At 35.4% G+C, this 17,123-nt stretch overlaps 1 protein-coding gene across 2 annotated transcripts in view; it reads right to left on the reverse strand.

Annotated features, from left to right (window-relative positions):
* LOC113510533 (protein neuralized) overlaps positions 1 to 17,123 on the reverse strand; it is a 72,196-nt gene that overhangs the window by 40,271 nt on the left and 14,802 nt on the right. The window lies entirely within an intron of this gene.

Consider the following 17,123-nt stretch of genomic DNA (forward strand, 5'->3'; position numbering starts at 1 on the left):
AGAGGTACACTAAAAGCTGTTTTTGCTTGATCATCAGGATGCATTTCGATTTGATGAAACCCTGATGCTAAATCTAACGTAGTAAAGTATTTACTGTGACCTAATTGGTCTAATATATCGTTCATTTGAGGTAATGGATATACATCGCTAGTACTAATTTCATTCAATTTTCTAAAATCTATAACAAGCCTCCATTTTTTCTTTCCAGATGCATCCATCTTCTTAGGGACTACCCATACTGGAGAGTTCCAAGGGCTGGATGAGGGTTTAATTATTTCATTTTCTAAAAGTTTATTAATTTGATTATTTACTTCATCTTTCAATGCTTCAGGATATCTATAAGACTTTGTATTTACTGGCGACGAATCCTTTGTTGGTATTTCGTGCCTAATTGTGTTTGTTGCTGACAATTTATCACCATCTAAATAAAATATGTGATTATATTCTTTACACATATTAACAATACTTTTCCTTTCCTCATTATTTAAATGATCTAATCTTAATGACTGTTCTAATTTATTTAAACGATTACTACTATAATTTATTTTCTCATTTATTCTATTTATTTTTGTCGTTTCGTTATCTTCATTTCTCGTTAATGGTTCCAATTGAACATGCACTCTTTTTATCTTAATAGTTTTATCTGTTGTGTTTAAACACATGGTTATCGCTTTCTTTTCTTTGATTTTAACAATACTTGGACATAAATATACACCTTTACATAGCTCTACATTTTCTGGAATAATTCCCTCTTTTAAATTAGAATTTATTATATTTACAGAAATAACCTTTTCACATCTTGGTTCAATAATTATATAATCTTCTTCATTTTCATTTGATTGAATAATCTTCTCATTTAATTTCCTTTCAAATATTATTTCTTCGCTTTGATTAACTTGCGTTCCTTTTTTCTGTTTATTTTTAATTTTACTCATTTTAGTATTTATTTTTTCACATAAAAATTCATCTCGAATAGGAGATTTTATAAAGTCGCAATTACTCTCAATATCTGATTCATAATAGTCCTCCTTAATCATTTTATTATATTGTTCTATTTCTAAACATTCTTGTAACAATTTTATTTGACCATTCTGATAATTGATTACGGCATTCGTTGCCTGCAGAAAATCGCTGCCAATAACACCTTCGTAGTCTATAGGAAAGCTGTCGGGCACCACCGAGATGGTATGACAAACTCTTTTTTCTCCTAAGTAAAACGTTAAGTATGTATAGCCTATAGTTTCTGTAGGATCCGCATCATTATCTATACCGCTTAATTTTAATTTTTTATCTTCATAAATCATTGTGCTTTCTTTTAAAGCTTTATTTTTTATTAGGGTGACTTCAGCACCAGTATCTATTAAAAATTTTCCTTCTTCTCTTTTTAATTCTTTTACTCTTAAATTAACATACGACGAACCACCAGTATTAATCGACATAACTCGGCCTGATTTTAATTGGTTGTCCTGGGATCGACCGGCATCCTGGGACCTTTGGAGTTTAAAGTATCGGACGCGTTGTTTACATTATTTGTACCACGAAATTTATTATTATAAGAATTTGGTCGTTGATTATTATAATTATGTTGATAACGTGTCGGTTTGTTGTTAAACTGAGTATTTTGTTTGAAATTATTAAAATTATTAGAATTTGGTTTGTTGAACCAACAATCTCGTGACACATGTCCTTTCTTATTACAATTGAAACATGTAGGTATTCTATTGGTTTGAACGGACCTAATCATGGGTTGTTTTCTACACTGAAATGATAAATGTCCTAACATATGGCAATTCGAACAACGCTTTGTTTTATTAATTTCAAAATGTTTTGAGCTCATTTCTTGACGCGATTTTATTTCTTGCTCTTCAGATATGGCTATAGACACGGCTTCCTCAAAGTTGGAAGGTTTTTGTGATTTTAATAATATATGTAATTGAGGTATGAGACCACTTATAAAAATATTTAATGCTTGACTTTTCAATAAGTCTATATTTGCCTCTCGCGCTTCCTTTGTTAATTTTGGATTAAGTGATTTAATTAATTTAATGAAACAATTTTCAACTCTATTTGAATAATTTAAAACTGGCTCATTATGTCCTTGTTTACATGAATTTAATTCTAATTGCCATTGTGCAAATGTTCGTTTTTCGGAATAATTTTCTAATAGATGTTCTCTCAGAGCATCCCATGAATTAAATGTTCGGTTTAATAATGTCGACCTAATATTTCCTTCTATTTTCGATAACACTACTGACACAAACGCAATTCTGTATATTGGATTTAATAAATTATACGCATTATTACAGTTATCAATAAAAACATGCAAATTTGCCTTATCACCATTATATCTTTGTATCATTCTTTCTGCCAGACTAATATCGATAAATCCATTATTTTTAATATCTTCTGAAGTAGACATTTTTACAAAAATATTTAACTTTAATTATTTTTTATAACTTAAAATATTTTATAACTTTCAAAATGTTACATAAATTTTAAATACACAATATAACTTACTTGTCTAGTTTTATATTGCGGAGATGTTCCTTTTGCTTGTTACTTCGTTGTAGGGCTCGTAGTCACGCCGTGGTAGTAACTGCCAAGGTATAACGAAGAACCGCTGGTGCAGTGCTGTGCTATCTTCTAAGTCTTGGATGAGTAAAGATGAAATAATCTTTGAAGAACTCCAATTTCACTCTTCTTAAACAAATCTTAGACGAGTATCGAGGGTAAATGTGTCTCGACTACTGACTCGAATTTGATTTTTACTTCGTTGTGCGTCTTGCTTCTAAGGTATTTCGTACAAACACGTACCAATGTGGTTACGATCTGCTTGTCGATGTTTCCTTGGTTGACCCGTTGAATTTTATTATCAGGATACGAAATCCGTCACTTCTGACACCAATTTGTAATGTTCGGGTCGTCAGAAGAAAAGATCGCCGAAGAATATTTATAAGTTTTAATAAAGAGTATAAAATTGACTTAGACTAGAGATTAGCACTATGATAATAGCTACTGAACAGCTCAGTAATTGTAGAGCAACTGCAACTGGACAACAACAATATCAACAACTGAATTTCTTAAGGGTGGGAGGTCCTTATATAAGATTACAAACATATGTTAGCATAGTGATCATTAGGTAAATATCCAAAGTTTATAATAACTCATTATTTAATCAATAGCAAACAAAGCTGTAATCGCTCTATTTAGTTAAGATACTTTCTTCTAACATATTTATCATATAACAATATTCTTTGTTCGCTGTGAACGAACAATACGTAATTTTCCATCACTGTAGTTATTTATCTGTATATTACATTTACATGACATGTAAATACCCTAATATAATTTGAAAGGGAAAAATGGCGGGAACAGAGATTTAGTTTAAATTGAAAAGCTGTAATTTAAGCAAATTGAGTTCCGAATGGGCAATAATTAAAAAAAAAAAAACTATTCAAACATGTTTAAATCTAAGTTTACTTGGATTCAATTGTTTCTTTCTTTATTCGATTTCTATGAATTTTAATACACGAATAACACACTACATTTGTTTATTTTCACAGTACTTCATTAAAAGTCCGTTTAATAGGAATGTTTACTAACCAATCGATACTGTATCTGCGATCGATATTGTACTATCGGATGACAAATCGATACATCGCATCAAAGGTGAGGTTCCCACGGTTTCGTGAGAATGGGCGAGCGGCGCGAGCGCGCGAACGGGACGCACAACGAGTGGTGTTACGACACCGTGCGTTAGAAAGAGACAGTTGTGCGTGTTGAAACGCGCGCTCCGAGTGCCGCCGCCGAAACTGATAAAAGTATCTCTCGGAATCGAGTACATCGTACGCGCTAGTCATTTGGAAGTATCAAAATATTATTTTAAAAAACAATATCCATTGATAGACACCTGTATTTTTTATCTACCCACTTTTATTTTTTATTTCCGGCCCACCCAAGACTTACTGTTACTTCCCTATCAAATTATAGTCATAATAAATGTTTATTTATTTATTTTAGTACTTATAATTACTGCAATGAGTTTAAAATAGCTTTATAATACCTATATTCTGGGGGGGAAGGGATTGTTAGTAATGGAGACTGAGAATCCCATTGCTAGCAATACACCCAACCAGGTCGACCTCCTCGCGGTTCCCCCTGGAAACTATCATGGTTAATTCCTGATGAATTTATCATGATGGGCTAACTGGCCTGTTTTCATTCTTACCTATCATCACTCACTGGTGCCCTACCAGCGTATACTGTTAGTGCAGGCGGTGTACCATTCCATTATCAGCCATTAAAAAGATTTTGATAAAGTTTTTTTGGGACTAATCTGTACGTATTTTTTTTTTTTCAGATAAAAAAATATCCAAATCGGTTTAGAACTGACGGAGTTACTAGGTAACAAACAAAAAAAAGGACAAAATTGAGACTGTTTTGAATTTTTAAGTCGATTGAAAATGGACACCTGGCTAAAGACATCAAAGTACATATTATGTATGAAGAAATTCCAAGACTTAAGGGACACTAGGTCACTTCGACAGATTCTAAAGAGAAATTAAATGCTTCGGGATATTAAATATCGAACGATAACTTTCTAAACAAACACCAAAATCCTCGAAAAGTAAAAAAAATTAAATAAAGAATTACCAATTCGCAACCTGTCACAGCTTGCATAAATGTTGCCACAATCAAATCACATTTTCTACCTTGGCACTTTAATTTCACAGTCGACATTAGAGTACTATGAATAACAATTGACATATAAATATTCCCACGAAATATTTCCGGGAATTTGAAATTTTGTAGTCTCAAAGGGTTTACGCATTTAAACGCATGTGTTCAACAGATGTACAGGTTGGTACGACTCGTGAGAAAGTCACAAAGTCATTGAAAAATGACAATAGACAAGTTTAAGGCAAAATATGGTAAGAGACAATTGACAAAGACGGTTTTTTCGAAGACAAAAGCTTGGGCGCAAATGTTCACTTCGGTATAAGCAGAATTATGGGATTGTATGATTCACGGAGCTAATTAGTGTCATACAAATAACAAAACCTATACATAGATTTTCCTTTTGGGTTCTCAAGGTTGACTGGAAGAAATTCCGTTAAAGGATACGTCCGCTTGTGTACATTTTTGTTATAACCTAATATTAAAAGTGAATTTACATACAAAAGCATATAAATAAATAAATTATTCATTACATAAATAAAGATTTTTGAAAAGGGTATTTGTTGAGAAGAATCTGCAAGAGGTTCTTGTCAGCGTTAGAATGGCAAACAAGCTGACGGTCCACCTGATGGAAAGTGGTAACCGTCACCTATAGACATGAGCAGTACCATGGACATAACAGAGTATACTGTTTCGCCCATGATACCCCCCATGCGTTGCCCCTCCTGAGGACTCAGGTGTTATTCCTCTGTACCTTGTAAATTCACGCCATATCCCACCCTTCAAAGCGAAACAGCCATGCAAACACAACTTTACGGTTGAAACACGAATAGGACAGAGGTAGCAAAGCAATCGATTTTTGTACAAAGTCTCCCTCTGGTGAGTTAAACACGTAAGTTAAACCGGTAGTTATTTTATTAAATGTATATTTAAGAAGTACATCTTTTATTATATGTAAATTTTATGTCAATATTAATATTTCTTTAATTAAAAACGCCACGAAACACAATCGGATTTCATTAAGCGTACGCTTTGCCTCAATAATCATCGGTTCGTGATCTGAATTGTATAAGAATGCTGCGCGCGCGCAGCCTCGTCGTTTTTTGTCCTAAACGTAATTAGATTTAGAGGCTTTCGGGCGTGGGAAAGTGCAGTACTTCACTGTCAGCTGCATTTAATAATTATACGGTTACCAGAGGGAGACTTGACTTGACAAAAGTCAATTGTTTGGGTACCTCTGTCCCATTCGTGTTTCTACCGTGAAGCAGTTGAGTTTGCATGGCTGTATTTCGGTTAGAAGGGTGGGATATGGCGTAAATTTACAGGGTACAGAGGAATAACATCTGAGTCCTCAGGAATGGCAACGCATGGGGGGTATCATGGGCGAAACAGTATACTCTGTTATGTCCATTGTACTGCTCATGTCTATAAGCGACGGTTACCACTTTCCATCAGGTGGGCCGTCAGCTTGTTTGCCATTCTAAGTTGTATAAAAAAAAATTGTTTCACTACTTTTTACCCACGACTTAATATTGCCCAAATATATTGTTTGACCTAGAAAATAACCTATATTCTTCTCCAACCCAAAAATAACGTGAAATTGGCTTTATTTGTAGAGTAAAATATTCTTGATAAGTAAATACTCGACAGCAATATAACCACTATCTATCCCCTTCCCCCCACTCCTCTAATTGCATAAGTTACTCAACAGTGAAACGGTATCGGTAATGTACTGCGTACTACGATGCGCATCCCACGGCCTCTGACCTCTCGCTCTCACACCTTTGTCGGTACTTGTTTTAGCGTACACATTCTAGTATTTATGTACGACTAGTAATTTTTTTTCTCATTATACATAGGTAGATTATTAATTGTAAAATAATTAAACGGCAATCAACTAATTAAATATAGCTTCAAATTTAACATCATTCTTAGCTGAAATTCTACCAAAAGGTAGTCTTTTTTGTAAAATTTAAACAGCAATACCTAATAAACGGAAAAGAATTTCAAATCTTCGAATTTCGAACGTGCTTGGCGCGTCTTTGGTACATTCCGAGCTCGATTCTCACGATCATTAGCGATCAGCCGCTTGGACTGCATGGCTCATGGCCGGTTCTAAGTTTGAATTCGGAACCGACTTCTCAATTGGAACTGCGATAACACCAAATTAAATGGTTATGATTCAATTAAAATTCTATGTTGCCAGATAATAAAATCCACTTCTGTCGGTATTTAAAGAAAGCATAATGACTATGGTTTCTTAACCTAATGAATGGCAGGTGTACTATCATTGAAAGACATGATCAACAAATCATCGAAATAAGAAAAAATCAAAATGAGTCAGATTGTTGTCATTTTAAAAGACGTTAACTTTGAAATAATATTCTTATTTAGGTATCAACTGTATGTATTATTTAGGTATTATGGGCGAAACAGTATACTCTGTTATGTCCACGGTACTGCTCATGTCTATAGGCGACGGTTACCACTTTCCATCAGGTGGACTGTCAGCTTCTTTGCCATTCTAAGATGAATAAAAAAAAAAAACTGGAAATTTGTATTTTGATGGCAAAAATGTATTTGGAAAATTTCGATGCAAAATAGTAGGTGCAACGTTTGTAGTGGTAGATTTTAGGAAATCAAAAATAATTAAAGTTTTACTTCGCTAACAGAACATTTTTCAATATTTTTTTATAACATTAAACTATACTATTATAAACCGACAGACGTTGCTACACCTTGGTTAGCCTTTTTTTTTATAAATCGTTATTTAAAAATCTAGTTTTAAAATTGAAATGTATGACAAATTACTAGGATAGCATAAAGTAGAAATAAGAGTAAGAAAATCCATTTTCTAGACCTAAATACAAAAAAGGAAGCATCAAAACAAAGAGTCGACTTGTTATATCACATTGAAATACCTACCAGGATATCATAAGCTAGAGGCAGTAACATCTCCCAAGAACACGCCAGTAATGAGGAACATCCGCGACGCCAGGATGGTAAACGTAAACGCACGAGTGCGGCCGAAGTGTCTCGTTAGCTAGTGATTTAAGGGCATATAAATGAAAGGTCGATCTTGAGGTCATTGGGTTCCGTTTTCTATGTGCCTATTAGGTAATCTGAGGTTACGAGACTTATTTAACTCCAGCGATCGTAATAAACTTGGTGCATCGTCGTCATCATCGTATCACCCTTTAATTGTTCAATACTGAACATAAGCCTCCCCTTGGGGGGTTTTGCCAGTAGTTGCCACGCTTGGCGGCGGATTGGCAACCGCAGTTAGGCTTTAGAGATGTTTTAAGAGGGACATTGCTACCCATCCGTGAATTCATTCTTAAGACACTCACGGTAAAGGGACAGTGGCCTATTCTACGCCGGGACCACACGGCCATTTTCCTCTGATATAATCATTCTTAATTATTTTTTTCATACAAACATTTAAATCTTTTCTTTTTACATTATTAATATATATATACCTACATATATTTTTTATAACACAGGGGGCAAACGATCTTGCGATTCGCCTGATGGTAAGTAAGTCAACACCGCCGCTTATGAGCACCTGCAACTCCGTAAACAAGCATACGGCCGACCTGATGGTAAGTAATTCTACACAAATACACCAACTTCAATCGTGACAACTAATCTATACTTATAATAAATCTGTAGAGAGGTCAATTCTGTACATGAAATATATTTCCAAAATAACTATCAGGCGGTGATCAGTGATCGATACTAATGCCAAAAATGCAATCAGTAAGATTTTTATCTGTCTGTATGTATGTTCGTTATAGAAACAAAAACTACTCGACGGATTTTAACGAAACTTGGTACAATTATTCTTCATACTCCTGGGCAGGTTATAGTATACTTTTCATCACGCTACGACCAATAGGAGCAGAGCAGTGAAAGGAAATGTTGGGAAAACGGGAGAAGTTACTACATTTTTAAGCTTCCGTCGCGTGTGCAGCCTTAATGGCCACTTTTTAAAATGTAAAAATGTCCACCCGTGCGACGCCGGGACGCGCCGCTAGTTTTGATCATAAAATCAAACCACTTAACCGATTTTTATAAAATTTCCATGGGACTAACATGAAAGTATATCCTTTCAAATAAAAAAAATAATTTTCCAAATCGATTTATAATCGACAAAGTTATGAAGCAGCAAACATAACAATAGTGGGGGGAAAGGGATTGTTAGTAATGGAGACTGAGAAACCTATTGCTAGCAATATACCCAGCCAGGTCGACCTCCTCGCGGTTCCCCTGGAAACTATAGTGGTTAATTCCTGATGAATTCATCATGATGGGCTAACTGGGCTGTTTTCATTCTCATCTATCACCCTTCACTGGTGCACCGCCAGCGTATCCCGTTAGTGCAGGCGGGGTTACCATACCGTTTTTACCCATAAAAAAAACAACAATAGTGTTTCTAAAATTTAAAAAATCTACCACTAACACTACTAGTAAACCTACGTCAGTATGGTAGATTTTTAAATTTAAACGGCCTTCCACAAAATCATTCTAAATACAAAAAAAAGAATACTTCAAAGACTATATAATGTTAAAAAAGAACTACCACATTTCTTACATAAATAACCTATTATTATAGGCTAAATCAGCTGGCTTTCATAGCACCTTTGGTTTGCCTGTCTTGTTTAACATTACTGAAATATTGTCCGTCTTTTTCTAGCACGGGCAATCGATATGTTTATCCTTTTCACACCTTAAGGGAATATCTCATTTCTCTTTCTATCAAGGATAAGTCTATAAGAAAAAGTTTCTGAGCAGTTGTTAAATGAGGGAGAAGAAGGATAACTAGGGGTCGTTGATTCCCCATTGCTAGCAATATACCCTGTCAGGTCGACCTCTTTCCTCCGGAAACCATCGTGTTAAATTCCAAGTATATTCATCACGAAGGGCTAACTGACCTACTTTTTGATCCTCACCTATCATGCTTCCCTGGTACCTCGCCAGCGTTACCATTAACATTTAAAAAAAAAAAACTAAAATTAGCTTTTTGCCTGCGATGAAAAAAATTACAATTTTGACTTTGAACCTCCTTTTTTTGAAGTCGATTAAAAATTAAATATTTATGTACGCATATCCAGGTGCAAACATTAGTAAAAGCAATAGTAACAAAATGTACAGAGGACGTTATCATAGGTATACAAAGACAAACATATGTCCTATTAGCGTCTTTTTCTTACACTATGCTGACATCATCTGTCCTGCTCGTAGATTTTCAAACGTGGAACAGCTGTTTCGCAACGGATCTCGGAGTGCGCCTGCGCAAGATTAACAGGGTTGGCACTTTCGAGTTCTTTTTGAATTAAAATTTTTAATATATATAACTTTTAAAAAAAAAAAAAAAACAGTTTTATTTTATAGTGCGGACATCGTTTTGCGAGTTACTGGCAATTATACTTTTATAAATAGTAAAATATATAATTTACATATTATTTAAATATGTAAATTATATTCACTTCAAACTTCTTCTTTCACTTCAGATTCACTTCAGACTTCAAATGTGGGTCGTTGTTAGCCGATTAAAAAATACATTAGTTTTTTTTTTTTTTTTTAGTTGGACCGATATTAATTTAATCACAATAAAACTGTAGCTATATTTTTTGCGGAACAATCTTTTTATATATTTATTTTATATTTCATTATAGTATACTGTTTCGCCCATGATACCGCCCATGCGTTGCCATTCCTGAGGACTCAGGTGTTATTTCTCTGTACCCAGTAAATTCACGCCATATCCCACCCTTCAAATCGAAACACAGCCATGCAAACACAACTGCTTCACGGTAGAAACACGAATGGGACAGAGGTACCCAAGCAATCGACTTTTGTACAAAGTCTCCCTCTGGTATTACTGATATTATATATTATAAGCCCATTCAAGTAATTTTAACAAAGATTTTTTTCTTATTGATTTTCGATTCTTTATAATAAACTGTAGATAAATTTTTACTTTTGCTTGTAATGAATAAAAAAAACTACATTATCTAGTAATCGTTTACTTATTTGTTTCTTTTCTACCTACCCTAATGGGTGACAGGCGTGACAGATATGTATGTATGTATGTACGTATGTATGTATGATTATTTATTATATACAATAACTACATTGTTTTCTCACTGTGATTATTTCTTGTAATTGTTTGTATCTATAATAAGTTTACTATTGTAATATTATGGAGGGAACAATAAAGAGTATCTAGCTATCTATTATCAGCGACTCACATAAGCTGTATTTAATATAAAAAAAAATCGTACGAAGCCAGAGCAAATCGGTAGTATGGCAATAATTATGCCTCATTTTGCTACTATTTAAGGACATAAAAAATAAAAAAATAAAAACAATTACTGCCAATTGACAACCCTGCACTTATTACATCAGCTGCTCCACACCTTAATATTCGATGGTTGATATTAAAACTTTATAGTCGCCCGCACAGCTGTACCATTGTCCTTTTGTGCAATTCGAGAAAAAAAAAGTGCGACCGACAAGGCTGTGGGGATAGAGGTCTTTGCCTCAATGTGCCTTTAGCTTTAAAACTGCAAAGAAAAAACTAAGAAATTCTTTTGCGTTATTTAAAAGAAGTATACAATCTATACTTGTCTATGGAACACTAGGGATGGACACGCACATGCGTGAAAATCACATTTCGAGGATAATTTGAATACAGAAAGAATAATACTGTTGAAATCTGTGATAATTGCGATGCAAATGCGGCTAAACTGTATCTGTATCTGTCACGCCTGTCTCCCATTAGGGTAGCGCAGAAACAATGGAACGCCAAATGCTTCGATTCAAACAAACCTCTTTCGCTTCCTCCACATTCATCAATCTTTTCATACACGCTCGCCGGTTACGGGTACTTTTAATTTGGCCCTTCTACAGCACGTCGCCTATTTGGTCGACATACGTCCGTCTAGGGCGGCCCCTACCGACATCTCCATTCATATTGCGGCTAAATTATTATATATTTATAAGGACGACAAGATAAATAAAATACATATTACGTTTTCAATATCCATTTTACTAAATTTGAATAGAGAATCGACAAGAATTAACCATGATGATTTCCAGGGAGAACCGCGTGGATATCGACCTGAGAAGGTATATTGCTAGCAATGGAACTATTAGATCGCATTACTAACAATCGCTTTCACCCAGCAGTGGACAGTTAACGGCTGGTATGATGCTGATCATTTGTGAATATAATTTTTTTTATACAACTTAGAATGGCAAACAAGCTGACGACCCACCTGATGGAAAGTGGTAACCGTCGCCTATAGACATGAGCAGTACCGTGGACATAACAGAGTATACTGTTTCGCCCATGATACCCCCCATGCGTTGCCATTCCTGAGGACTCAGGTGTTATTCCTCTGTACCGTGTAAATTCACGCCATATCCCACCCTTCAAACTGAAACACAGCCATGCAAACACAACTGCTTCACGGTAGAAACACGAATGGGACAGAGGTGCCCGAGCAAATGACTTTAAAGTCTCCCTCTGGTAATATAAAGAATTATACTTAATCGTGACATAAAAACGCTAGAAAGGGATGCACAATGAATAATTTAATATTAACAACTTGCGCACGAGCGGTGTATCATCACGCGTGCACGCTAGCGGGTGGGTAGAATAAAGAAAATGCGCGTATTTAGGCGTGTACGCGGCGGTTCGACGAGGTCGTGACTGTGGGTGGATTGGTATTATGTGGCGGCCATAATAGTGTGACGGTTCGAGCGAATCAGGTCCCGGGTTCAATTCCCGTTCTGGCCAATATAGGAAAATTAATAATTTCGCTTGGAGATCAACCTGACAGGGTTATATTGCTACAAATGGGGCTTCTAGTCTCCATTACTAAGAATACCTTTCCTTCCCCATAAAATAAAGTATCCCATCTTGAGTAGCAAACGCTTTTTTTATACTACTTTGATAGCGAACAAGCATACGGCCCGTCTCATGGTAAACTGGGTTATCGTAGCGTATGGGCGCGTGTAACAACAGGGATGTCACGCGTGCGTAGCTTCCACTAAAGAAACCTTAATACGCCCTTTTTGAGGAACTCTAGCGAAGGCCTGGTCAGGAAGATCATTTCACAACCTGAGCTGAAGCTCCTCTCAAACCGCACTGTGCGTGACCATTCCGGTTCTGAGGTGTGAGGATGGATTGATGGTACTTGTCTGGGCATTTAAAGTATTAACAAACGACATCCAAAAGTGTACAGTTAGTTTTTTGCGTTTGCACGTTTAACTTCCTTCAAAAGCCCGCGCAATTGTCGGAACAATTGACGCTATTATTTCTTCTCGACATGTGGAAGGCAAAGGCGTCGCTCGTATACAGCCAAGAACAAAAGGTTGACATCTGGCGTAGGAGTAAAACTTAGCAATAATCGTTACGCATCTGGCACTATTGCCAACTTCCGTGCTTATTGTGCGTTTCCGAACCGGAACATCTGGCCGGTTGATGTATTAAAATTTGGGGGTTTTGAATTTGGAACGTTTCTAATTTTTTTCTCTCTTGTACTTTTTTTTTACTTGTACTTCTTTGTCTTTGTCTACAGTCTATTGTATTAGTTAAATGACGTTTCTGTCTAAGAAACAAGGAATTTTTCGTTTCTGCTATAGATAATATATTTCTTTTTATATTTAAAACCGTTTTTTCAAAAAGCGCACGCCATATTATAGAATTTTTACCGACTTCAATTATGTACATTTATTGTGAATAATTATTGAAAATATATATTCAAATATGAAAAATTCCATCAAAAAGTCAGCAAAAAGAGTAAATAATAATAATTATAAATACAGTAGTAGTAACTTATTCACAATGGAAAAGACAACGGCACTAAGCGAAACAGTCTTATCTTCAGAATTATAAATACAATTCTTAATTTAAATATCCTTTTTTTGATATTTCTTCATTTTTTTATCCACAATAAAAAAGATAAAGGAATTAAGCCATACAGCCTTATCTTCAAAATTTTAAACACAATTCGTATTTTAAAACTTTTCTTTCATTTTCTTAATTTTTTTTTAATTCACGCACAGGAATTCGTCTTTTACCACAAACGCTATAAATTTTAAACAAGTCTACCTACTCATACTTAAATTAGGCAAGGTGTTCGAGCAGCTGTATTAAAAAAAAAAAAGGCGTATCATTATGTCGACGTAAGGACACAGCAGATGCGGACGGTCACTTTTTCAATTACGTTTCTTAATTGTTCATTTTCATACACATTAAACCTTTTAAATAGCAATAAATATTATAAAAATAATCATGATTTTGATATTTTATAATCACACATACATCTGTTTCCTAATCAAACTTGATTGAGTAAAAACAAAATTATAAACAACTAGCTCATATATTTTTCTATTTTTTTTTTTTGCAAATATGGGTTCAAGTTATTTAATTTTCTACACATATTTAAATTCATAATCGGAATTTATACTATACTATAAAAAATATAAAAAATAAAAGTATAAAATTTATAAAAAGCCAAACCTCTCCTAAACCTATTTCAGCTATTTAACTGTTTTGTCTCTTTCTTTTATGCTAAATGCCTTATTTGAAAGAAAGTGACAAAACAGGGTACTAATTAAAATTTGTAGGTTTTTATAGTGAATAATGTGAATAGTTCCAAAGCTGCTCCAAACAGTAGATATACTCTGTTATGTCCACGGTACTGCTCATGTCTATAGGCGACGGTTACCACTTTCCAACAGGTGGGCCGTCAGCTTGTTTGCCATTCTAAGTTGTATAAAAAAAAGCTGCATAAATGAAATGTCCACTTTTGTAATTGTATCCGAAAACGATTCACATTTACCATTCGTCTAAACGCCCTAATTTCTAACCATAATAACGATATAAGTCACGGGGACGCAGTCGCGTGTAAAAACTAGTATTCTACACTGTTATAAAGAGAAAATATTTGTACTTTTGTGTGTATGTATGTTTGTAATGAATAAACACAAAAACTATTTTGTCGATTTAAAAAATTCTTTCACCATTACAACATGCTACATTTACCCTGAGTAACATAGGCTGTATTTATTGCTAGAAAACATTAGGGATCCTTACTAAAACTTCAGTAACGTAACTCGAGGTGTAAAAAAAATGCTATAAAATATCTTTGGTCGCGTGCGCTGCGGAAACTATTGGTGATAGAACAAAAGTATGTTCTACAATATTGAAGGAAATATCAAATAACTACAAAAAACTTCGCGACACTATATGTCCAACTATTATCGTTATGTCACAATAACCACTTTTTCAAGTGTTGTAAAAATGTCCACCCGTGCGAAGCCGGGACGGGCCGCTAGTCTATAATAAAACATCAGCAGTCTAAAAGGTAAAACGTGTGTTAGTAATATTTTATTGATCTCTCATATCTTCTAATAATGAATGCCACGTTGAAGGACTATACTGGATCGATACTGGTGTCATTATGGTAAACCAGAATAAAGAAATAGGGCTTAAAATTTTTCAATACTGTTGGTGATGGGGTCTAAAACCCCATCATTAGCAATATACCCTATCCAGGACAACTCCACGAGGTTCCTCCTGGAAACCATCATGGTTAATTCTTGTGGAATTCGCCACGATGAGCTTAATGATTTTATTTCATTCTCCTAACCTATTATGTGTCCCTGGTACTTCGCCAACGTATACCGATAGCGCAGGTGGGGTTACCATTTCATTGTCATCCATTAAAAAAAAAACAATCCCATCATTAGCAATATACCCTATCCAGGGCAACTCCACGTGATTCCTCCTAGAAACCATCGTGGTTACTTCTTGTAGAATTCGCCACGATGAGCCAACTGACTATTACATCCTTACCTATCATGTTTCCCTGGTACTTCGCCAACGCAGGTGGATAACGATAGCGCAGGTGGGGTTACCATTTCATTGTCATCCATTAAAAAAAATCCCATTATTAGCAATATACCTTATCCAGGACAACTCCACAAGGTTCCTCCTGGAAACCATCGTAGTTAATTCTTGTGGAATTCGCCACGATGAGCCAACTGACTACTTCATCCTCCTAACCTATCATGTGTCCCTGGTACCTCGCTAATGTATACCGATAGCGCAGGCGTGATTACTAATCACTAGCAATGGTAGGAAGGGGGGGATTGTTAGTAATGGAGACTACCAGTCCCATTGCTAGCAATATACCCTGTCAGGTCGACCTCCCCGTGGTCCCCCTGGAGACCATCGTGATGACTGCCAGGTGTATCCAGCACGATAAGCTAACTGACCTGCCTTTTCATCCTCACCCATCATCCCTCACTGGTGCTCCGCCAGCGTATACCGTTAGCGCAGGCGGGGTTACCATTTTATTATCATCCACTAAAAAAAAAACACTAGCAATGTACCCTATCAGGACAATTCCACGCGAATCCCCCTGGAAACCATCGTGGCTAATTCTTCAATTCTATTTCTTCATTTCGTCACGGTGTACTAACTGATCTGCTTACATCCTCACCTTTTATGCTTCCCTGGTACCTTGTCAGTGTATACCAATAGTGTTATAAAAACTATAAATAATGTACTCCACAGCAAGCTTTTTATGCAACTTAGAATGGCATACAAGCTGACGGCCCACCCGATGGAAAATGTTAACCGTCGCCTATACACATGAGCAGTACCATGGACATAACAGAGTATACTGTTTCGTCCATGATACCCCCCATGCGTTGCCATTCCCGAGGACTCAGGCGTTATTCCTATGCACACTGTAAATTCACTGACAAAAGCCACTGGGTATTTTAGTCACACATCCATTTTTACACGGAAACGGTTCCTTTTTTGTATAAAGGTCATCATACCGTAATAGTCACGAAATAAGCATTGTTTTACATTTATTTATGATAATTATTGTAGAACATTTAATGAATTCTCGTATGTATTATCAATTTATACCAAAATATATCTTTTTTTAAACCGCCATCGAATATTTTTCTACATCCTTAAGGTTTTTTTTTTTATGGTTGAAAATGGTACGGTAACCCCGCCTGCGCTAACGGGATACGCTGGCGGAGCACCAGTGAAGGGTGATAGATGAGAATGAAAACAGGCCAGTTAGCACATCATGATGAATTCATCAGGAATTAACCATGATAGTTTCCAAGGGGAACCGTGATGAGGTCGACCTGGTTGGGTATATTGCTAGCTAGCTATTAATGGGATTCTCAGTCTCCATTACTAACAATCCTTTTCCCCCACATCCTTAAGGTTGACTGGTAGAGAATGCGTATAAGTCCGCCTTATGTGTAAAATTTTATTGGTCAATGAAGTTTTAATAAATAAATATGTATTTATTTATTTATATATGTATATTTTTGGTATCGAGATTTTACTGCATACAAAATATTTTTTTCTATATGGATTAGAAAAAAAAAAACAATAA

The sequence above is a fragment of the Galleria mellonella genome, unplaced genomic scaffold, assembly GCF_026898425.1.
Source record: "Galleria mellonella isolate WM207_F2 unplaced genomic scaffold, CSIRO_AGI_GalMel_v1 utg121, whole genome shotgun sequence".
NCBI classification, from domain to species: Eukaryota; Metazoa; Arthropoda; class Insecta; order Lepidoptera; family Pyralidae; genus Galleria; species Galleria mellonella.